Genomic DNA, 23582 nt, shown 5'->3' on the forward strand with positions numbered 1-23582 from the left:
CCCAGCTAATTTTTGTATTTGTAGTAGAAACGGGGTTTCACCATGTTGGCCAGGATATTCTTGATGTCTTGACATCATGATCTGCCCCCCTCAGCTTCTCAAAGTGCTGGGATTACAGCCACCACACCTGGCCTCATCACTATTTATTTATTCTCTGTCAATTGATCTTTGAGTTGTTTCTGTTTTAGTCCATCGCTGTAACAAAATACCTGAGACTGAGTAATTATAAAGAACAGAATTTTTTTTTCTCACAATCTGGAGGCTGTGAGGCCTAGATCAAGGTGCCAGTGGGATCCTTGTCTGGTGAGAGCTGCCTTCTGCTTCCAAGATGGTACCTTGATGCTACATTTTCTGGAAGGAGGAACACTGGGTCTTCACATGGTTGAAGGAAGGAGAGAAGGGGGAAAATGGCTGAACTCCCACCATCAATTTCTTTCATAATGGCATCAATCTACTCATGATGGCAGAGCCCACATGACCCACATCTCTCTCAGAAGACCTCACCTCCCAGCACTGTTGCATTGGGTATTAAGTTTTCAACACATGAATTTGTCAAGATATATTCAGACTATAGCACCTTCTCTTTTTCTTTTGGTTTAGTATAAACCATGTCTGAAGTGTTTTATATGCACAGACATGTATAAGCACACCTGCTAGTGTTTGTGTAAGTTATAACCTCAGAGAAATTGCTGGGTTATAGCACCCATCTTCAGTTTTATTAGAGAATATGAAATTGTCATTCAATTTACAATTGACATTGTCACCAGCAGTTTAAGAATGTTTCCATTGTTCTATATTTAGCAACATTATCTCACCAGACATTTTTTTAAAATTTTATATTATGGAAAATTTCACACATGTACAAGAATTATATTATAAACTATCCCCTGGCTTCAACATTTACCAACTCATGGCCAATCTACCATGGGCTATTTTGGAACATTTGAAAGCTAATCTCAGATATCTGAGATTACGTCATCTGTAAACATTTCATAATGTATCCCTAAAAAATAAGGATTCTGCCTTTTAAAATTTGAGGTAAAACATACAGTACAGTACACAAATCTATTTTTTTTTTTTTTTTGAGACAGGGTCTCTCTCTGTCACCCAGGCTAAAGTACAGTGGCACGATCTCAGCTCACTGCAACCTCCACCTTCTGGGTTCAAGTGATTCTCCTGCCTCAGCCCCCCAAGTAGCTGGGATTATAGGCATGCACCACCACGCCCAGCTAATTTTTGAATTTTTAGTAGAGGCAGGGTTTCACCATGTTGGCCAGGCTGGTCTTGAACTCCTGAACCTCAGGTGATCCGCCATCCTCAGCCTCCCAAAGTGCTGAGATTACAGGCATGAGCCACCACACCCGAACCTGTACACAAATCTTTAAGAGTACAATTTAGTGAATGGTGATTTTTTTTTTTTTTACGTATATAAGTACACAACTGTGAAACCACCACCGCGATCAAGATCTAGACTATTTCCAGCTTCTCCAGAAAGTTCCTTTGTAGCACTCTTTAAAAACGTAAGAACAACACCATTATCATGCCTAAAATAATTGCAATAATTCTTTAATATCATGAAATATCCATTAAATGATCTAAGTTCAATTGTCACTTTTTTTTTTTTTTTTTTTTTTTTTTGAGACGGAGTCTCGCTCTGTTGCCCAGGCTGGAGTGCAGTGGCCAGATCTCAGCTTACTGCAAGCTCCGCCTCCCGGGTTTACACCATTCTCCTGCCTCAGCCTCCCGAGTAGCTGGGACTACAGGCGCCCGCCACCTCGCCCGGCTAGTTTTTTTGTATTTTTTAGTAGAGACGGGGTTTCACCGTGTTAGCCAGGATGCTCTCGATCTCCTGACCTCGTGATCCGCCCGTCTCGGCCTCCCAAAGTGCTGGGATTACAGGCTTGAGCCACCGGGCCCAGCCCAATTGTCACTTTTAAAAATGTGTTTGCTTGTTTTATTGTCACTCAAATCAGGATCCAAATAAAAGCCATCTTTGTCCCCTTTCAAGCAATTTATTTGGTGAACAAACCAGGTGGTGTGTTCTGCAATTTCCCAGTCTGGGTTTTGTTGAATGCAGTCACAAGGTGCTATTTAACATGTTCCAGCAATGTGTGTGTTACATCCAGAGAGCTGATCAAATTTCCAATAAGAACATTTCTTAAGTGGTGGTATATTCTTCCATTAGGAGGCACATGACATTTTGTTATGTCTGTTTCGTGTGTTAAGGCAGCAATTATTGATAATCACTGCTTAGTTCATTGTTTCATTGGAGATTCTGTCATTCCTTTTCAATATATTAGTAGACTATGTATCTGAAGAGAAATATTTCATTATCAATTACTTGGTTACCATGAGGTGTAGCTTATACAGGAAACTGCCAGACTTTCAATTTTTAATCAGTATAAAATATAAAATGATGTTGTGGTTTTAATTTTCCATTTCTCTGATTTACTGGTGAAATCATCATATGTTCCATGTTTTCTTTTTCTTCTGTGAATTGCCTATTCTTTTTTTTTTTTTTTTTTTTTTTTTTTTGAGATAGTCTCGCTCTGTCCCCAGGCTGGTGTGCAGTGGCGCAATCTCAGCTCACTGCAACCTCTGCCTCTCGGGTTCAAGCAATTCTCCTGCCTCAGCCTCCTGAGTAGCTGGGACTGCAGGCGTGTGCCACCATGCCCAGCTAATTTTTGTATTTTTAGTAGAGATGAGGTTTCAGCACGTTGGCCAGGATGGTCTCAATCTCCTGACCTTGTGATCCACCCGTCTCGGACTCCCAAAGTGTTGGGATTACAGGCATGAGCCACCGCGCCCGGCCGTGAATTGCTTATTCTTATCTTTTTTCATTTCTCCCCTTGGATTGTATGTCTTCTTCTTACTAATTTTTAAGAATTGTTCACATAGTTTAGATATGAATTATTTGTTGGTTGTAAATATCTTCTTCCAGTTTGTGGCATTCAACTTTTGGCCTCTGAGGTTTTCCCTTACTTTGTTACCAGTTTGGATATACATTTTAAAAGATGAGCCAAGCACAGTGGCTCATACCTGTAATCTCAGAATTTTGGTAAGCTGAGGTGGGAGGATCGCTTGAGGCCAGGAGTTCAAGACCAGCCTGAGCAACATAGTGAGACTCCATCTCTACAAATTAATGAGTTAATTAATTAATTTGAGACAGAGTCTTGCTCTGTCGGCCAGGCTGGAGTGAAATGGCATCATCTCGGCTCGCTGCAACCTCTGCCTCTGCCTCCTGGGTTCAAGTGATTCTCCTGCCTCAGCCTCCTGAGTAGCTGGGATTACAGGTGTGCACCACCATGCCCACCTAATTTTTTTTTTTTTTTTTTTTTTGTATTTTTAGTAGGAACGGGGTTTCACTGTGTTGGTCAGGCTGGTCTTGAACTCAATTAACCAGGCATGGTGGCTCACATCTGTAGTCCCAGCTACTTGGGAGGCTTAGGCGGGAGGATTGTTTGAGCCCAGGAGTTTAAGGCTGCAGTGAGCTATGATCATTCCACTGCACTCCAGCCTGGGTGACAGAGCAAGACGCTATGTCTAAAAATAAAAAATAAAAATAAAATAAAAAGATGTTTGGCCAGGTGCTGTGGCTCACGCATGTAATCCCAGCACTTTCGGAGGCCAAGGCAGGCGGATCAAGAGATAGACACCATTCTGGCCAACATGGTGAAACCCTGTCTCTACTAAAAATACGAAAATTAGCTGGGCATGGTGGCATGAGCCTATAGTCCCAGCTACTCTGGAGGCTGAGGCAGGAGAATCACTTGAACCCGGGAGGTGGAGGTTGCAGTGAGCGAAGATCGTGCCACTGTACTCCAGCCTGGCAACAGAGAAGGATTCCGTCTTAAATAAATAAATAAATAAAATAAAATAAAATAAAATAAAATAAAAAGATGTTTATCTTGCCATGTAAAGGACACAGATATGCACACCACTAGCAACATGTGGTGTAAACGTAAGGTGAAATTTCCTGGGAAACTTACAGGCAGAACATCAGCAGACTATATGGATCCCACGTCATCTTGCCGTCTTGTGGATTTGTGTGCTTGTACAAGGTACCTCTAACTGACTGAGAAATTAGGCTATAACAATAGGAGCCTCCTGGTCAATGAAACTAGTTTGTTCTAAAGGAAGAGCCTCTGGAGCTCAGCCACCAGCAAACCTGTTCTTCTGCTGAGCAAACACAGACCTGCTGAGGCAGCCTCTTGCTAAGTGTGGGAGAGAAAATGAGCCTTCAGTGCCATCTGGATTTGTGTCTCCTTGTATCTGAGGTGTTTTGTAATGGGATCTTTTTTTTCAGGCTATCTAGCCTGCCATTTTACCAGAAATGGAAGTCCTCTAAAGAATGTTTTAAGGTCAACAGAGTGCTTACCATTAGACTGCGCATAGAATAACATAAGCCAAGCTACACATTGCTGCTAGATCAATCTTCTTGACATTTTCACCTAGTTCATGTTACTCTCTGGCTGAAAAGCTTGCAGTCATGCCTCAATTGCTACCTATTAATGTAGGTAGGAATTCTGCAATCTCGTCCCAATCTGGCTCTCTGATCTCACCTTTATATAAATCTCCATCCTACTAAATTGAACTCTTTCATGTCCTTTAAGAGCACCAAGAAATGCTGCTGTCTTGCCTCTTCCCTCCAATTATCCAAGCCAGAAGTCTCATCTGAGACCTGAGACAAATTCTCCCTTCTCTCTGAAGTGTCCTCTGACCCTTCCTGTCCCTTGTGAACAATTTGACTGTGGAGTAGCAACAATGACTTTTTTTTTTTTTTAAACAGGGTCTTGCTCTGTCGCCCAGGCTGGAGTGCAATGGTCTGGTGCAATCTCAGCTCACTACAACCTCCACATCCTGGGCTCGGGTGATCTTCCCGCCTCAGCTTCCCAAGTAGCTGGGACTACAGGCATGCAACACCACACCAGGCTAATTTTTGTAATTTTAGTAGAGATGGGGTTTCACCATGTTGGCCAGGCTGGTCTTGAACTCCTGGACTCAAGTGATCTGCCCGCCTCAGCCTCCCAAAGTGCTGGGATTACAGGCCTGAGCCACTGCACCCAATCAATGATGCCTTTTGACAGTACTCACCAAATTCGGATGTGCTCCCCACATCTCTCAGCATGCTTTGCAGTTGCGTTGGGGCTGTGAAACTAGCTGTAGCCAGGAGACCACAAAAAGGTGACATGTGGCACTTCTGGGCCCAAGGCACTTAAGAGTTAATATTTTTCCTCTACCCTTTATTTCACTATTGTGGCAACTGCATGTTCTAGATGGCATTGCTACAATATTGAGGAGAACCATCCTGCCCATGTTGAACACAATGTGAATGAGAAACCATGGAACTTTGAGAATCGATTTATGTCTGCAGCATTGACTAACCTATCCTTCTTCATGCAGATCTCCTTTCATTTGAACAATATAAAAGTATTAATAGATTATGTCTTGACTCTGACATTATCTTTTCTTTCTCTTACTCATTATTTTTGCCTGCCAAACATCGCCACCCCATCCTCTAAAAAAGTACCCCTTATTCCAGAGGCACAATCTTTGTGGGACTGGTTATGTTCTTACACTCCACAGTTGACCAGTCGAGGGATCTGACCCAAGCCAGGCCAATGAGCTCCTCCCCATGATTTTTGACTTGGAACCAAGAGAGTCAACTCAGACTTTTCTAGTGATTTGGAGGCCTAGGATATAAGGCCAGCAGCTGCCAGCAGCCATGCCCTGACCTGTGGGGAAAGCAGGTCTGCAAGAGGATTGAGTTGACACAAGGCTGCAGAGACACTTACGACCCTACTTCTGATTGTTTCTGAGGCCTACACATGTCCTAAATCTTCTTCATTTTAATGTGACAAACCTTTCTTGGACTTCTAGAGGCAGCAAAGCCCAGCTTGAGTTAGGTGCCTTGGACTATCTGTTACCCAGGGTCTGTCACCTGCAACCTAGCAAGTCCAGCTGACATCTGTCTACTCTTTGTCCTGCAGAAGCATCCTCAAACCAGCAAACCAGGAGTGTGGAAAACTGTTTGTCTCTAAGGTTGCCCCCCAAGTGGTAATGCTCCTTAAGTCAATGAGATGCCCTGATCCACAGGCATATATGTTCCTATCAGATAACTTCTGCCTCTGTGTCAAAAAGAGATACATGGAATTTGGCTCCATAGAACCAAAAAGAATGGTTTGGAAAATGAAAGGAGTAGGAACCCTGCAGGCATAAAACCAGCCACGCAGAGGAAACACAACAGCAGGCTGGTTGTGTGGTGTTAATGGGTTCGATGAGACTGTCTTGAGAACAAATCAGTAGGACATCAAGGTTCAGACAATTATCAAAGTCCTACTTCAACAGGAGAGGGCTTTCTTTTAAATGTTTTATAATCAATGAAAACATTGCAGCAGATGCTACTGATACCCACGCACATCCCTTCAACCCACCCTCGAGATCACCTGCAATACCTGAGTCTCCTTCCCTGAGGGATTTCTCTGGTTGCACATGGAATACCAGGGAGTGGAAACCCCCAAGAGAAACTTTAATTCATGAGGGATGGGAATTGGTGGATAAACATATCTCTCCCTTTGGTAGGACAGGACAATTCTGAGGTGCGTTTTACAGTCTCAAAAAGAGCCCCTTTGGAATGAGCAGTTTCCTCTCTTCCCTGCACTTCTCTACTTCCTCACCATACTAACCACTGAATAAGAAACTGCTTACACCCACATTCTGATCTTGGGAACTGTTTCAGGGAAACTCAAACGAACACAGGATAATAATGGTGATGGCATAATTTACATGCAGTAACAGTCACCTTTTTTAGAGTACACTTCTATGAATTTTGATTAGCAGTTGTGTAAATACCACTATCTATCTATCACCACCCCCAAAAAATTCCTTGGTATTCTCCTTGGTATTCAACCCCTCCACCTTCGCTACCATCCCCTCATAACCACTGATCTTCATTCCAGGATATCATATAAACAGAATTGTTCCACTATTTAGCCTCTTAGTTTATTTGAGTCTGGTGCCTTCCACTCACCAAAATGCATTAGAGACTCATCCATGTTGATATGGCCAGTCAGTCTATGAGCGCTTCCTTATCTGGTACAACAAGATGTTGCAAACTCATCTTGTGCTTTCCATGCTCCAGACCTGGAACCAGCCATTTCTACAAAGAGCCCTTTTGGTGGAGAATGGTACTTAGATACCAAGATCTGGGCATTAGGCCTGCTCATTGTTATGGACCCTCATAGTGGAAGAGCTAGGGAATATATAAATCACACACACACATACCCCAAGCATATCAGTATTTTATTGCATGGATATGTCATGTACTACGTGTATTCATTCACCAGATGGAATACATGATGGTTGTTTCCAGTCTTTGGAGGTTATACATAAGGTCATTACAAATATTCCATACAGGTTTTTGTGTGAATAATGATAAGTTTTTATTTCACTTGGGTAACTATCCAGGAGTGGGATTGCTTGGTCAAATGATACATTTATAAGACATTGACAAGTTGCTTTCCAAAAAGCAATGTAAAAGTGTTCCAGTTGTCCCACATTCTTATCAGTTCTTGGTATTATCTGTTTTTTAAATTTTAGCCATTCTGACAAGTGTGTAGTGTTATCTATTGTGGTTTTAATTTGCATCTCCCCAGTGATTAATTATGTTGAGCATATTTTCATGTGTTTAATTGCTACTCATATATCTTCTTTGCTGAAGTATCTGTCAAATCTTAGTCCGTCTTAAAATCGAGTTGTTCTCTTATTACTGAGTTTTGAGCATTCTTAAAACATTCTTCAATTTCAAAATGAAAACTATTTTTTTCTGATTAGAAATGTAGTGTGTTCTAATTTTTAAAAATCAGGGAGCAGATAAAAAGCTAAAGAAAGTGAAAACAAGTTAGAGAACTTTACCACCAAGAGGCAGAGACCCATCAAAGGTGGGTCATTTTACCGATGATGCTAAGGACCTTTCCAACATTACCCACACTGCTTCCAGCCCTCTGCTATAGGTGGGGTTTCCTCCTACACATAGGACCTCCAAGCTGGTGTGGCCCATGTGATCTGAGGGGCAGACACAGACCCACTGCCAAGTTCCACTACTATGGCCAAGCCTCATTACTATGGCCAAGCCTCTGCTTCAAGATGAGGATGTGAGCCATGCGCAATGGCTCTCGCCTGTAATCCCAGCACTTTGAGAAGCAGAGGTGGGCAGATCACTTGAGGTCAGGAGTTTGACACCAGCCTGGCCAACATGGTGAAACCCTGTCTCTACTAAAAATACAAAAGTTAGCCGGGCATAGTGGTAGATGCTTGTAATCCCAGCTACTCGGGAGGCGGAGGCAGGAAAATCGCTTGAACCAGGGAGGCGGAAATTGCAATGAGTCGAGATCACACCACTGCATTCCAGTCTGGGCAACACAGCGAGACCCCATCTCAATTTAAAGAAAAAAAAAAAAGGCCGGGTGAGGTGGCTCATACCTATAATCCCAGCACTTTGGGAGGCCGAGGTGGCGGATCACGAGGTCAGGAGTTTGACACCGGCCTGGCCAATATGGTGAAACCCCATCTCTACTAAACATACCAAAATTAGCCGGGTGTGGTAGCTCGCACCTGTAGTCCCCGCTACTCAGGAGGGTGAGGCAGAGGAATTGCTTGAACCCAGCAGCCAGAGGTTGCAGTGAGCCAAGATTGCACCACTGCACTCCAGCCTGGACAACAGAGTGAGACTCTGCCTCAATTAAAAAAAAAAAAAAAAGATGAGGATATGGTCTATACACTTTTAGTACCTTTTCTCAGGTAGAAACTAGCAAACACCATTCTCTTAGCTCATATAAGCCTGTGAAATGGTGAAATCCAATTACAGTTTTGTTCTCTCTGATACGGATACTGAATGGAGAGTCCTCTGTTCTGTAGTAAAACTATTTAATACCAGGCAAGCACTCTTTCCTTACAAAGAACAGCGTCTCACAGAATTCTACAAATGTCATACATTCTTTCCTTGTTATGTGTCTATGTGTATTTATATATTCCCTGGCTCTGTCCACTATGAGGGCCCCTTAGCAATAAGCACACCTAATGCCCAGATCTTGGTATCTAAGTATCATTCTCCACCAAAAAGGCTCTTGAATAAATGGCTGGTTCCAAGTCTGGGGCATGAAAACCACAAGATGAGTTTGCAACATCCTGTTGTATCAGATAAGGAAGTGCTCATAGACTGATGGCGCATATCAAGAGGACCCAAAAGTCAGCTTGAATGGAATTTATTTTGGCCAACTCTGGGACAATTTGAACATCAAAACAAATAATGATAGCAACATATGACATCCCACTAAATAAAACAGAAATTCATAAATCCGTATTATATAAATAGATATATAGAAGGGGAGAAGACAAAAACCCTCCTTGGAGTAGAATGCCAGCTAGTAAGTGTAAAAGGAGTGATGGAATTAGAATACTGCCACTTGTCAATCATTATGCTAATAATTCAGGCATGAAACATCAACCGATGCTAAAACTGGAAGGTGAAAGTTGGATGAGAAACAGGATATTTACACAGCCTCAAAGTTCCTCCCCATGAAGTAGTTATTCATGATAAAATGCGAAAGAGTAGTTTTGGTCGGGCATGGTGGCTCATGCCTGTAATCCCAGCACTTTGGAAGGCCGATGCAGGAGGATCACTTGAGATCAGGAGTTTGAGACCAGCCTGGCCAACATGGTGAAACCCCATCTCCATTAAAAATACAGAAATTAGCTGGATGTGTTGGCAGGCGCCTGTAGTCCCAGCTACTTGGAAGGCTGAGAAAGGAGAATCGCTTGAACCCAGAAGGCGGAGGTTGCAGTGAAAAGAGATTGTGCCATTGCAGTCTAGCCTGGGCAACAAGAGTGAAACTCTGTCTCAAAAAACAAAACGAGAAAAAAAGAGTAGCTTTGCCATCAGACACTATTAACCTTATTCTGGGACAAACTAACATTATGTGCTACCTAAGGGGGATGCAGTCAGTAAAGCTCTCACCATGACTGTGATATCCTCGCCAAAAATGCATAGCCTTGACTGAGTGCGATGGCTCACACCTATAATCCCAACAATTTGGGAGGCCAAGGAGGGAGGATTTCTTGAGGCCAGGAGCTCGAGACCAGCCTGGGAAACACAGTGAGACCCCATCTCTACATAAAAAAATTTTTTAAATACTAGTTGGGCATGGTGGTATGGAACCTGTTGTTCCAGTGGCCTGGGAGGCTGAAGCAGGAGGACGCTTGAGCCCAAGAGTTCGAGGCTGCAGTGAGCTATGATCAGGCCACTGCACTCCATCCCGGGTGACAGAGTGAGATCCTGTCTGTGAAGAAAAAAAAAAGAAAAGAAAAAAAAAGTATAGCTTAATCTACTCATGAGGAAGGAAACATCAGACAAGCTCAACTCAGAGACAAAATAACTGAGCAATTATTGTGGATGGACGGAAACTACAGAGATGCAACAACTAAGTACAATGTGTGGCCCTGGATTAGATCCTTTTGCTATTAAGGACAGTAACAAGATAGCAAAACTTGATGTTGTCTCTGGACAAACAGGAAATGGGAGTTCCCTGAACTATTCTTGAAATTTTCTGTAAATTTGAAATTATTTCAAACTACAAAGTAAAAAGAAACAAAATACAGGCAGAGGAAAGCCAGAAGAGTGCTTGATTTATAGGCAGATGCAGAAATAGGACAGAATGCTTAATCTCTTCTTTGTGGCAGAAGGATGAAAGAAACGTCTTTAAAGTAGAAAAAGAAGGCAACCATGGCTGTAAAATATCAGTATTTCTTTTACAGGCCTTTAATGAAAAATATTTCAGCAAATAAAATTTTTATTAGTTAGCAAAAATATAACAGAAATAGATCAATCAGGAAAGGAGGCGGGTCTACTAAGGTCAGTGTGATTATTGCCACCATCTCATAAACAACTATAGGTGGAAAGCAAGAGTTTAAAGTGGGTGAAATCACTTGCAGTTCAAAATCTAATAAAAATATAGCATTGTGGGCCTAGAGCCAGAGGATATTATTAGAATTGGTTTTAGTACCTATATTTATCCATATGGCACTTTTTTTTTCTTAAGAATCATCCTAGTCAACCTTTTCAAATTAAAGATATGCTTTTTAATAGGAAATCTGTGTCTCATCATAAAGATAGAAGAAAGTATGCCATGCCCTTAGCTGAGTTAATCTGGAGACAAACAGACTCTATTTCATAATTGCACAGTACACTATAGAGACATTGCTTATGGTACGTTTATTTCATGTGGTAAGTCATGTGCAAACATATTAATCAAGGAGCTTACAAACTGACAATGTATGGCCGGGTGTGGTAGCTCACGCTCGTAATCCTAACACTTTGGGAGGCTGAGGCAGGTTAATCACCTGAGGTCAGAAGTTCAAGGCCAGCCTAGCCAACGTGGTGAAACCCTGTCTCTACTAAAAAATAAAAAATTATGCCGGGCGCGGTGGCTCAAGCCTGTAATCCCAGCACTTTGGGAGGCCGAGACGGGCGGATCACGAGGTCAGGAGATCGAGACTATCCTGGCTAACACGGTGAAACCCCGTCTCTACTAAAAATACAAAAAACTAGCCGGGCGAGGTGGCGGGCGCCTGTAGTCCCAGCTACTCGGGAGGCTGAGGCAGGAGAATGGCGTGAACCCGGGAGGCGGAGCTTGCAGTGAGCCGAGATTGCGCCACTGCACTCCAGTCTGGGCGACAGAGCGAGACTCCGCCTCAAAAAAAAAAAAAAAAAAAAAAATTAGCCGGGCATGGTGGTGCATGCCTGTAATCCCAGCTACTTGGGAGGCTGAGGCAGGAGAATCACCTGAACCCGGGAGGCGGAGATTTCATTGAGCCCAGATCGCGCCATTGCACTCCAGCCTGGGCGACAAGAGTGAAACTCCATCTCAAAAAGAAAAAACTTGACAATGTATGTACTAACTCAAGATTGAACAACAGTATTCCCTTGTCGGTGGTTTTGCTACCCGTGGTTTCAGTTACCTGTAGTCAACTGCAGTTGTAAAATAGGTAAGTATAATATAATAAGATATTTTGAGAGAGACCACAGTCACATAACTTTTATTACTGTATATTGTTATAATTGTCCTATTTTATTATTAGTTATTAACCTCTTGTGCCTAATTTATAAATTAAACTTTATCATAGGTATGTATGTATAAGAAAAAACATACTATATATAGGATTTAGTACTATATCAGGTTTCAGACTACTAGATACTTGGGGTCTTGGAACGTATCCCCCATGGATAGGAGCGACTACTGTACTTCCATTGAAAATAACATGCGTGGCCGGGCGCGGTGGCTCATGCCTGTAATCCCAGCACTTTGGGAGGCCGAGACAGGCCGATCACGAGGTCAGGAGATCGAGACCATCCTGACTAACACAGTGAAACCCTGTCTCTACTAAAAATACAAAAATTAGCCGGGCGCAGTGGCGGGTGCCTGTAGTCTCAGCTACACGGGAGGCTGAGGCAGGAGAATGGCGTGAACCCGGGAGGCGGAGCTTGCAGTGAGTGGAGATCGCGCCACCGCACTCCAGCCCGGGCGACGGAGCGAGACTTCGTCTCAAAAAAAAAAAAAAAAGAAAAGAAAATAACATGTGTACTCTCTCATATGGTCTTGATACCAGCTCAGAGAGGAGGTAAGAGCCATAGTCACTAGTTCAATTTTACAAATAAGGAAACCACATCTAAGCAAGGTGAAATGCCCTTCCCAAAGGTGATACTTACAAGTGGCAGCGCTTAGACTCAACATGAGTATCTTATTTCTAAATTCCCTGCAATTTCCCTGACTCCAGGCTCACTCAAAAGAACCATGAACCAACATTAATCTGTAACTCCATGATATCAAACCATTGTTCATATCTTTCACGTATGGCACAAAAACTCATTTATTCAATAATCGCTAGCATAAAGTACTCATATGTAACCCGTTTCTAAAACATTTAACTTTTATTGAAGTAACAACAGGTGCTTAGGCCAGGCATGGTGGCTCATGCCTGTAATCCCAGCACTTCGAAAGGCTGAAATGGGTGGATCACTTAAGGTCAGAAGTTCAAGACTCAACTTGGTGAAACCCCTTCTTTACTAAAAATACAAAAAATTAGCTGGGCGTGGTGGCAGGTGCCTGTAATCCCAGCTACTCGGGACACTGAGGCAGGAGAATCACTTGAGCTCAGGAGGCAGAGGTTGTAGTGAGCCGAGATTACACCACTGCACTCCAGCCAGGGAGACAAAGTGAGACTCCATCTTAGAAAAAAAAATGGCCAGGTGCATCAGCTCACACCTGTAATCCCAGTACTCTGGGAGGCCGAGGTGGGTGGATCACCTGAGGTCAGGAGTTCAAGACCAGTCTGGCCAACATGGCAAAACCCTGTCACTACTAAAAAATACAAAACTTACCTGGGTGTGGTGGCGGGCGCCTGAATCCCAGCTACTTGGTAGGTTGAGGCAGGAGAATTGCTTGAACCCGGGAGGCAGAGGTTGCAGTGAACCGAGATCGTGCCACTGCACTCCAGCCTGGGCAACAGAGCAAGACTCATCTCAAAATTTAATTAATTAATTAATTTAAAAAGGTGCTTAAAATATTTGTTATTGACCAGACGTGGTGGTTCATGTCTATCATCCCAGCACTTTGGGAGGCCAAGGTGAGTGGATTGCTTGAGCCCAGGAGTTTGAGACCAGCCTCAGGAACATGGAGAAACCTTGTCTCTACTAAAAATACAAAAATTAGCAGGCATGGTGGTGTGCACCTGTAGTCCCAGCTACTTGGGAGGCTGACATGGGAGGATCAATGCCTGGAAGGTCAAGGCTGCAGTAAGCCGAAATCACGTCACTGCACACCAGCCTAGGAAACAGAGACCCTGTCTCAAAAAAAAAAAAAGGTTGTTATTGATTATGTTACATGAGCTGAAGCACAAACTTTCTTCCATAATCTCCACATACATACTCCACAACTTTTGTTGACTAGCTGCTGTTGAGTTTAGACTGACATTCAGGATGTAAGGAAAACTGGTAAAATCAGACCAAGTTATAGCCCAGAATGTGTGACAACAAGTCTGATTATCTCTGGTCAGCTAGAAGTCCAAATCAGCACTCATAAAATAAGTTCCAGAAGGCTTCAGAACAAATAATGCGTTTTCAAAAAACATTTTCTAGAATGCTTAACTGATGTGGCCATCAAACTTGAAAGAAATTCAGTGGATTTGCATCACAGTTTGAAAAAAAAGGATCATCTAGCCAAGTCGGCCTGCCACGGTTTTCACATGTTTTTAATATGGCACAAGTAGACATAATGGGAGTGTCAGATGTGACTATGTCACTGTTTAGTCTTTAAAAGTGAAGGATGTGGATTGGAGACTTATTTATTTAAAAGCTATTCATTCTACAAACATTTTACCAATAAAATGTTAGGCAAGGCACACAATCTAAGTGACTGTATCATTATTTATGTTAATGGTGGAAATTAAGTAAGTCTTGGTTAACATACCAGTGGCAATACCAAGCATACTGAGCGTCCTTGTAACCCAAAATGTTAGTTGTTTTAGGACATTTTAAAACATCAAGTCAGGCACCTTCTATTTAGGGCAGGCTGGGTGCTGGGGTTCATGCCTGTAATTCCAGCACTTTGGGAGGTTGAAGCAAGCGAATCACTTGAGGTCAGGAGTTTGAGACCAGCCTGGCCAACATGGTGAAACCCCATCTCCATTAAAAATACAAAAATTAGCTGGGTATGGTGGCGCGTGCCTGTGGTCCCAGATGCTCAGGAGGCTGAGGCAGGAGAATTGGTTGAAGCCAGGAGGCAGAGGTTGTAGTGAGCTGAGATCATGCCACTGCACTCCAGCCTGGGTGACAGAGTGAGACTCCATCACAAAAACAAAAAAAGGGACCAGGCATGGTGGCTCATGCCTGTAATCCCAGCTACTCAGGAGGCCAAAGTGGAGAGATTGCTTGAGTTCTGGAGTTCAAGACTAACCGGGGCAACATAGTAAGACCTCTTCTCTTTAAAAAAGAATTTTTTTTTTTTTTTCAAAATGTAGGAGAACTAGGTGAAAAAGTGGTGGTTGAGAGTAGAGGAAGGAGGTGATGGAGAGTAATGTGAAAGGAGGAAGAACACCTGGAAGAATACAGAATTAAATATAAGCCTGATCACATCATTTGCTTGCTCAAAACTTTCCAAATGCAGAGAACAACGTTGGTTTCCTATCCCAAGGTTATCACTCTTTCCTGCAGATAGAAGTGCCTCCCACCACAAATAATGAAATACCAGATGCTCACCTTCCCAGCAGTCAGTGCAGCTTGGCCCCTGTGTTTGGGTTCTGGCCAATGAGAGATGAATTCTTACAGAAGCTTCTGGAAAAGACTTTCCTCTTTAACAGAGATAAGGCCTATTTTTTCCAAGCCACTGAACATGATTGTGTGAGGGTGCGATGCTTAGAATTGCCACAGCTATTGTGAGTATAAGGGGAGATACAATGGGACCAGAAAAAGAGGTATCATATAATTGAGAATGGCAGAGTGAAAAGATGAAAAGGTGAACCAATCCAGGTACCACACTTCTCATTATGTAAAATTTTCAGAGTTCTGCTTAAGTCTATTTTTTTTTGAGACAGAGTCTCATTCTGTTACCTAGGCTGGAGTACAGTGGCGTAATCTTGGTTCACTGCAACCTCTGTCTCCTGGGTTCAAGCAATTCTTGTGCCTCAGCCTCCTAAGTAGCTGGGATTACAGGTGTGTGCCACCATGCTTGGCTAACTTTTTGTATTTTTAGTAGCGATGGGGTTTCACCACGTTGGCCAGGCTGGTCTCGAACTCCTGACCTCAGGTGATCCGCCAGCCTTGGCCTCCCAAAGTTCTAGAATTACAGGCATGAGCCAACATGCCTGGCCTCTTAAACTCTTAATAATCTGTCCCTTCTTTACTTATCCAAGCTTATCTCCCAGCACTTTTCTATTTTCTACTCTTCAGTGTTTTCAATTCACCAGTCAAAAATTCTCTGTAATCCCTTTACCCTCATTTCTGACTGGAACCCTCTTGGCTCTTACCACTCCTACTTTAACTGGCCACTATGCTCATCCTCATCCAGGGAAATATCATTTCCTCATGGAAGCCTCTACTGACCTCCCAGAGTGTGTATTTGTCACATTTTTGAACTCTCTAGAACAGTGCACTTCATAGGTATAGCACCGATCCCACTTTGTTGTAACTCCTTACCAATTTGCCTAGCCCGTGAAGATAGGGTCTGTGACTCTCTTGCATATCATTTTATTCTAAGAACCTATCATGGTATGTGGCAGTCATATCTGTGGAACACATAAACAGGTTGTAGGATACTGGGGGCAAAATAATTTCAAAGATCAATTAGAAAAAGGCAAACAACATATTTCAAAACATTGTACATTATAAATATGTACAATGTTTGTCAATTTAAAAATTAATAACCAGCTGGGCATGGTGGCTCATGCCTGTAATCCCAGCACTTTGAGAGGCCAAGGCAAGCAGATCACGAGGTCAGGAGATCGAGACCGTCCTGGCTAACATGGTGAAACCCCATCTCTACTAAAAATACAAAAAATTAGCTGGGCATGGTGGCATGTGCCTGTCCAGCTACTTTGGAGGCTGAGGCAGGAGGATCTCTTGAACCCGGGTGGTGGAGGTTGCAGTGAGCTGAGATCGTGCCTGGGTGACAGAGTGAGACTCTGTCTCAAAAAACAAACGAACAGACAAACCAAAAAATTAATAACCATATTTCCCACTAGAAATATGCACAAAGACACAATAGGCAAATTCCAAATAGTCATAAACTGAGGAAAAGATGGTCAGTCCTGCTAATAATCAAGAAATACAATTAAAGGAATGATGTTTTATCATTTTTCACCACCAACTGATAAAATGAAGATTTTTCCAGTGTTGAGAATGTTGTAATGAAATGGACATTCTCATGTAATGTAGAAGCAAGTGGTGCAAATTCTATCACCTTTCTAACCAGAAACATCAATGCATAAAATATGCTTAACATTTAACCTAATAACTTCTTTAGAACATATTCTAAAGAAATAATCAGGCAATGTATAAAAATGTTTGCACAAAAATGGTCATCAAAGCATTGTTAAATACTACAAAACTGTAAAAAAAACTAAATGTCCATCCATATAGGACTTGTACACCCATAGTTAAAATTATACAAAGCTTTTAAAAAGGATGAGGTTGGAAAAATCCAGATGCCTTCATATGGGTACATGTCCATAATATACATTATTTATTATTTGTTTCTGCTTTTTTTTTTTTTTTTTTTGAGATAGAGTCTCACTCTGTTGCCCAGGCTAGAGTGCAGTGGTATGATCCTGGCTCAGTGCAACCTCCTCCCAGGTTCAAGCAATTCTCCTGCCTCAGCCTCCCAAGTAGCTGGGGACTACAGGTGCCCACCACCATGCCCAGCTAATTTTTGTATTTTTAGTAGAGATGGGTTTCACCATGTTGGCCAGGCTGGTCTCAAACTCCTGACCTCAAGTGATCAGCCCGCCTCAGCCTCCCAAAGTGCTGGGATTACAGGCATGAGCCACTGCACCTGGCCAAGTTTGGTTTTTTTTGATTCCACATATAAATGGGATCATACAGTATTTGTCTTTCTGTGCCTATCTTATTTCACTTTGCATAACGTCCTCCAGATTCATCGATGTTTTCACAAATGACAGGATTTCCTTCTTTTTAAAGGTTGAATAGTATTCCATGGTGTATCTATACCACATTTTCTTCATCTATTCATCTATTGATAGATGGATAAAGAAAATGTGGTATAAATACACCATTTCTTGGCTATTGTGAATAATGCTCAAATGAACGTGGAAGAAAGATATGTCATTGACATACTGACTTCATGTTCTTTGGATATATGCTCAGTAGCAAGCCTGCTAGATCATTCTATTGTTAAATTTTTTGAGGAACCTCCATACTGTTTGCCATAACATCCAGTCATTAGTTTTAAATCTTTTCAGTCTGTGAATGTCCAATTTATATTTACAATGGTTACTCAAGAAAGGCACACATTTTAAAGTGGTTCACTTAGGGTGAAAATTACAGTAATGCTTATGATTACTGGAAGCCTAAATTTACACACACACACACACACACATCTAATTTTCCAAATTTTCAGCCATTGATGTTTACCTCATTAGTCATTTTTTTGCCTTTAAAAGTTTTATATGTTTATTTTATAGTTAAGCTGATTTAATAAAACTTTACTCATATGAAGAGAAATAAACTTTTTTTTTTTTTTTTTGAGATGGAGTCTCACTCTGCCGCCCAGGCTGGAGTGCAGTGGCCGGATCTCAGCTCACTGCAAGCTCCGCCTCCCGGGTTTACACTATTCTCCTGCCTCAGCCTCCCGAGTAGCTGGGGACTACAGGCGCCCGCCACGTCACCCGGCTAGTTTTTTGTATTTTTAGTAGAGACGGGGTTTCACCGTGTTAGCCAGGATGGTCTTGATCTCCTGACCTCGTGATCCGCCCACCTCGGCCTCCCAAAGTGCTGGGATTACAGGCTTGAGCCACCGCGCCCGGCCCGAAGAGAAATAAACTTCTATAAAAATGATGATATGGGGGCCAGACCTGGTGGCTCATGCCTGTAATCCCAGCACTTTGGGGGACCGAGGTAGGTGGATCGCCTGAGGTCAGGGGTTCGAGACCAGCCTGGCCAACATGGTAACGTCCCATCTCTACTAAAAATACAAAAATTAGTTTGGCGTGATGGCACATGCCTGTAATCCCAGCTATTAGGGCGGCTGAGGCAGGCGAATCGCTTGAACCTGCGAGGCGGATGTTGCAGTGAGCCAAGATCACACCACTGCACTCCAGCTGGGGTGACAGAGCAAGACTCCGTCTCAAAAAAAAAAAAAAAAAGAAGATATGTCTGTTTTTTCTGTTTTTCTTTTTCCATTTAGATATTCCCAAAAAGAGAAGAGACAAATTTAAAATGTGAATTTTGGCTGGGTGCACTGGCTCACACCTGTATGTAATCCCAGGATTTGTAAGGCCGAGGTGGGTGGATCACTTGAGGGCAGGAGTTTGAGACCAGCTCGACCAACATAGAGAAACCCCGTCTCTACAAAAAATACGAAATTACAAAAAATACAAGTTAGCTGGGTGCACTGGCACACCCCTGTAATCCCAGCTATTCTGGAAGCTTAGGCATGAAAATTACTTGAGCCCAAGAGGCGGAGGTTGCAGTGAACTGAGATTGTGCCACTGCACTCCAGCCTGGGTGATAAAGTGAGACTCTGTCTCAAAAAAAAAAAAAAAAAGTAAATTTCACAGTAAAATGTGGAAAAAAAGGGGGAATCTAGGAATGTATTGCTTTCCTTTTGATCACCTGGTTACAGCCCCATTTTCACTCTCACTTCTGAGGTGCCAGCTACTGCCAACACTTGAGTCTTTGGGGGATTCTGTAGCTTCTCAATTTTTTGCCGTCAAGCTTAGGATTTAGTTTTCTTAATATTAATCTTCTTCACAGCTTCCCAAATTTTATTACTGTTGTTTTCTTTCATTCTGTCTCTTTTTTTTCTTTCTTTCTTTTTTTAAGAGATGGGGTCTCACTCTGTCACTCAGGCTGGAGTACAGAGGTGCAATCATAGCTCACTGCAGCCTCAGACTCCTAGGCTCAAGTAATCCTCTTGCTGCAGCTTCTCAAATAGCTGGGACTACAGGCATGTGTCACCATACCCAGCTAATTTTTTTTTTCTTTTTGTGGAGATGAGGATCTTGCTATATTGCCCATGCTGGTCTCAAACTCCTGGCCTCAAGTGATCCTTGTGCTTTGGCCTCTCAAAGTGCTAGGATTAGAGGTATAAGCCACAGGCCTAGCTTTCTTTCATTCTCTTTATCCTTGTTAGTTTATGCTTTAAAATAATGTTGATGACAACAAATCTTTTTTGAATTGTTATTAGAGGTTTGGGGAGAGGGATGGAAATGCTTATGTTTAACCTGGCGTTTTCAAACAATGAAATGTGACAGTTCCTGTAGAGATTACAGCACAGCCTCCTGTTCAGTGCTGTTGTCCCTCCAAATTCATGTTTTTCTCACATGCAGAATACATTCTTTCCATCTCAACTGCCCGCAAAGTCTTAACTCATTTTAGCATCAACTCTGAAGTCTCATCTGATATCATCCAGAGCAGATATGGTAGAGACTCGAGGTACAATTCATCTTGAGGCAAAATTCCTCTCCAGCTGTGAATCTGTGAAACCAGATTAAGTTATGTGTTTCCAAAATACAATGGGTGGGACAGGCATAGGATATACATTCCCATTCCAAAAGGAAGAAATTGGAAGAGAGAAAGGGGTGATGGATCCCAAGTCCAAAACCTAACAGAGCAAATACCATGAGATTTTAAGTCTCAAAAATAATACTCAGCCCGGTGTGGTTGCCTCATGCCTGTAATCCCAACACTTTGGGAAGCTGAGGCAGGAAGATCCCTTGAGGTCAGGAGTCTGAGCCCAGCCAGGGCAACATAGTGAGACCCCCATCTCTAAAAATAATTTTAAAATTAGCCATGTGTGGACGTGCACACCTGGAGTCACTGCTACTTGGGGGGCTGAGGCAGAAGAGTCACTTGGGGCCAAGAGTTTGATGCTACAGTGGACTATGATCATGCCACTGCACTCCAGCCTGGGCAACAGAGTAAGACCTTGTCTCCTAAAAAAAGAAAGAATACTTGTCTTTGGGTCAATGCTGTGCCCGACTGATCCACTGGGGTGCAGCTCTGCAAGCAGTATGCCCCTTTGGGCTTTGTGGAGTACCACCCAAGTGGCTCTCTGCAAGGGCCTACCCACCCACCTCTGCTGAGTGTCACACCCACCCGCAGTGGAGACAAGCCTTGTTCTCAGCCTGTGCAATCTGGGTCTGTGGTGGGAGAAGCAGCTGTGATGATCTCTGAATCACCTTTGGAGTCCTCCTTCCCTTTTCTTGAAGGATAATGCATGTCTGTAGGTTTCCTTCATTCCGTCCTGCTTTCTGTTTCCTTTAATCCCAGTTGGCAGGGTTTCCGCTGGTACAATCCCGTGGCTTCTGTTGAGATGGTTGATTAGGTCTGTGGTTTGCACCCACACCAATCTCTTTATCAAAAGGTCAGTTATCCACACCCTTGGTGTTCTTTTCTGAATATCCTTTTTCATTTTTTACAATATGGACAGGCGGATAATGTTCCAATCTTGAAGCTGTGGTTCCTTTTTGCTTCACAATTCCTTCTTCAATTTATTTCTCACTTCTCAAATTTTACTTTAAAGCGGTCAGGAGGCATCAAGCCACTCCTTCAAAACTGCTTAGAAATCTCTACAGCTAAAATTAGCTGGGTGTGGTGGTGGGCGCCTGTAATCCCAGCTACTCAGGAGGCTGAGGCAGGAGAATCCCTTGAACCCGGGAGGCGGAGGTTGCAGTGAGCCGAGATTGTGCCATTGCACTCCAGCCTAGGCGACAAGAGTGAAACTCCGTCTCAAAAAAAAAAAAAAAAAATCTCTACAGCTAAATATTCCACTTCATTTCTTGCAAGGCCTACCTTCCACAAAACGCTAGAGCATGAATACAATTTAGTTACGTTCTTTGCCACTTTATAATAAGGATGGCCTTTCCTCCAGTTTTTGTTTTGTTTTGTCTTTTTTTTTCCCCCAGAGACAGAGTCTCACTCTATCACCCAGGCTGGACTGCAGTGGAGTGATCTCAGCTCCTTGGAACCTCCGCCTCCCGGGTTCAGGTGATTCGCCCGTCTCAGCCTCCCGAGTAGCTGCGATTACAGGTGCCTGCCATCATGCTCTGCTGATTTTTTGTATTTTTAGTAGAGATGGGGCTTCACTATGTTGGCCAGGCTGGTCTCAAACTCCTGACCTTAAGTGATCCACCCACCTCGGCTTCCCAAAGTGCTGGGATTACAGGCGTGAGCCACCATGCCCAGCCGCCTTTCCTCCAGTTTCTAATAGCATACTCCTCATTTCCACCTGAGACTGTAAGTGGTCTTTACTGTCTATATTTCTACCAACATCTTGTACATGACTATGTATTCTCTAAGAGGCAAGTTTTCTTTACAACTCCCCTTTTCTTTCTGATCCTTCTCCAGAATCACCTTTAAAGGTCCGTTCACAGCAATCTAGGCTTTTTCTAGCATGTTCTTCAAAACTCTTCCAGCCTCAGGCTGGGTTTGGTGGCTCATGCCTGTAATCCCAGTACTTTGGGAGAACAAGACAGGAGGATCATTACAAACCAACCTGGGCAACAAAGTGAGACCTCATCTTTAAAAAAAAATAAAATCTAGGCATGGTGGCCTGCACCTGTAATCTCAGCTACTCAGGAGGCTGAGGTAGGAGGATTGCTTGAACCCAGGAGTTCAAGGCTGCAGTGAGGTATGATTGCACCACTGCACTCCAGCCTGGGTGACAGAGCAAAACCCTGTCTCTATTATTATTATTATTATTATTATTATTATTATTTTAGATGGAGTCTCACTCTGTCACCCAGGCTGGAGTGCAGTGGTGAGATCTCAGCTCACTGTAACCTCCGCCTCCTGGGTTCAAGCGATTCTCCTGCCTCAGCCTCCCAAGTAGCTGGGATTCCAGGCACCTGCCACTATGCCCAGCTAATTTTTTTTTTTTTTTTGTATTTTTAGTAGAGACAGGGTTTCACCATGTTGACCAGGCTGGTCTTGAACTCCTGACCTCGTGATTTGCCTGCCTCAGCCTCCCAAAATGCTGGGATTACAGGCGTGAGCCCCTGCATCTGGCAGACCCTGTCTCTAAAAACAAAACTTTTCCAGCCTCTACCCACTACTCAGTTCCAAAGCTGCTTCCACACGTTTAGTTACTTGTTACAGCAGCAAACCGCTTCTTGGTATTAATTACTTAGTCAGCTGAGCCTGTCCTAACAATATACCACAGACTGGGTGGCTAAAACAACAGACATTTATTTCTCACAGTTATGGAGGCTGGGAAGTCCAAGATTAAGGTGCCAGCCAATTCATTTCCTCATGAGGAGACCGTCTTCCTGGCTTGCAATCAGCCACCTTCTCACTGTGTCCTCACTTGGCAGGGAGAGAAAGAGCTTTGGTTCTCGTCCTTTTTTAAAAAAAAACAAAACGAAAAAACAGGGTTTTGCTGTCCCCCAGGCTAGAGCACAGTGTTACAATTATAGTTCACTGTAACCTCGAACTCCTAGGCTCAAATGATCCTCATTCCTCAGCTTTGAGAGTAGTAGTTGGGACTACAGACTCACACCAACAGGCCTGGCTAATTTTTCTGTAGAGACAGGATCCCACTATGTTGCTCAGGCTGATCTTGAACTCCTGGTGTCAAGTAAATCTCCTGCCTTGGCCTCCCAAAATGTTGGGATGACAGGAGTGAGCCATGTGCTTGGCTAATTTGTTTATTTATTCATAGAAATGGGGGTCTCACTGTGTTGTCCAAGCTGGTGTCAAGCTCTTGGCTTCAAGCAATCCTCCTGCCTTGGCCTCCCAACGTGTTGGGATTCCAGGTGTCGGCCACCACACTCAGCCTCTTTCTCCTCTTATAAGG

Source organism: Trachypithecus francoisi, unplaced genomic scaffold, assembly GCF_009764315.1.
Source record: "Trachypithecus francoisi isolate TF-2019V2 unplaced genomic scaffold, Tfra_2.0 Contig01440, whole genome shotgun sequence".
NCBI lineage: Eukaryota > Metazoa > Chordata > Mammalia > Primates > Cercopithecidae > Trachypithecus > Trachypithecus francoisi.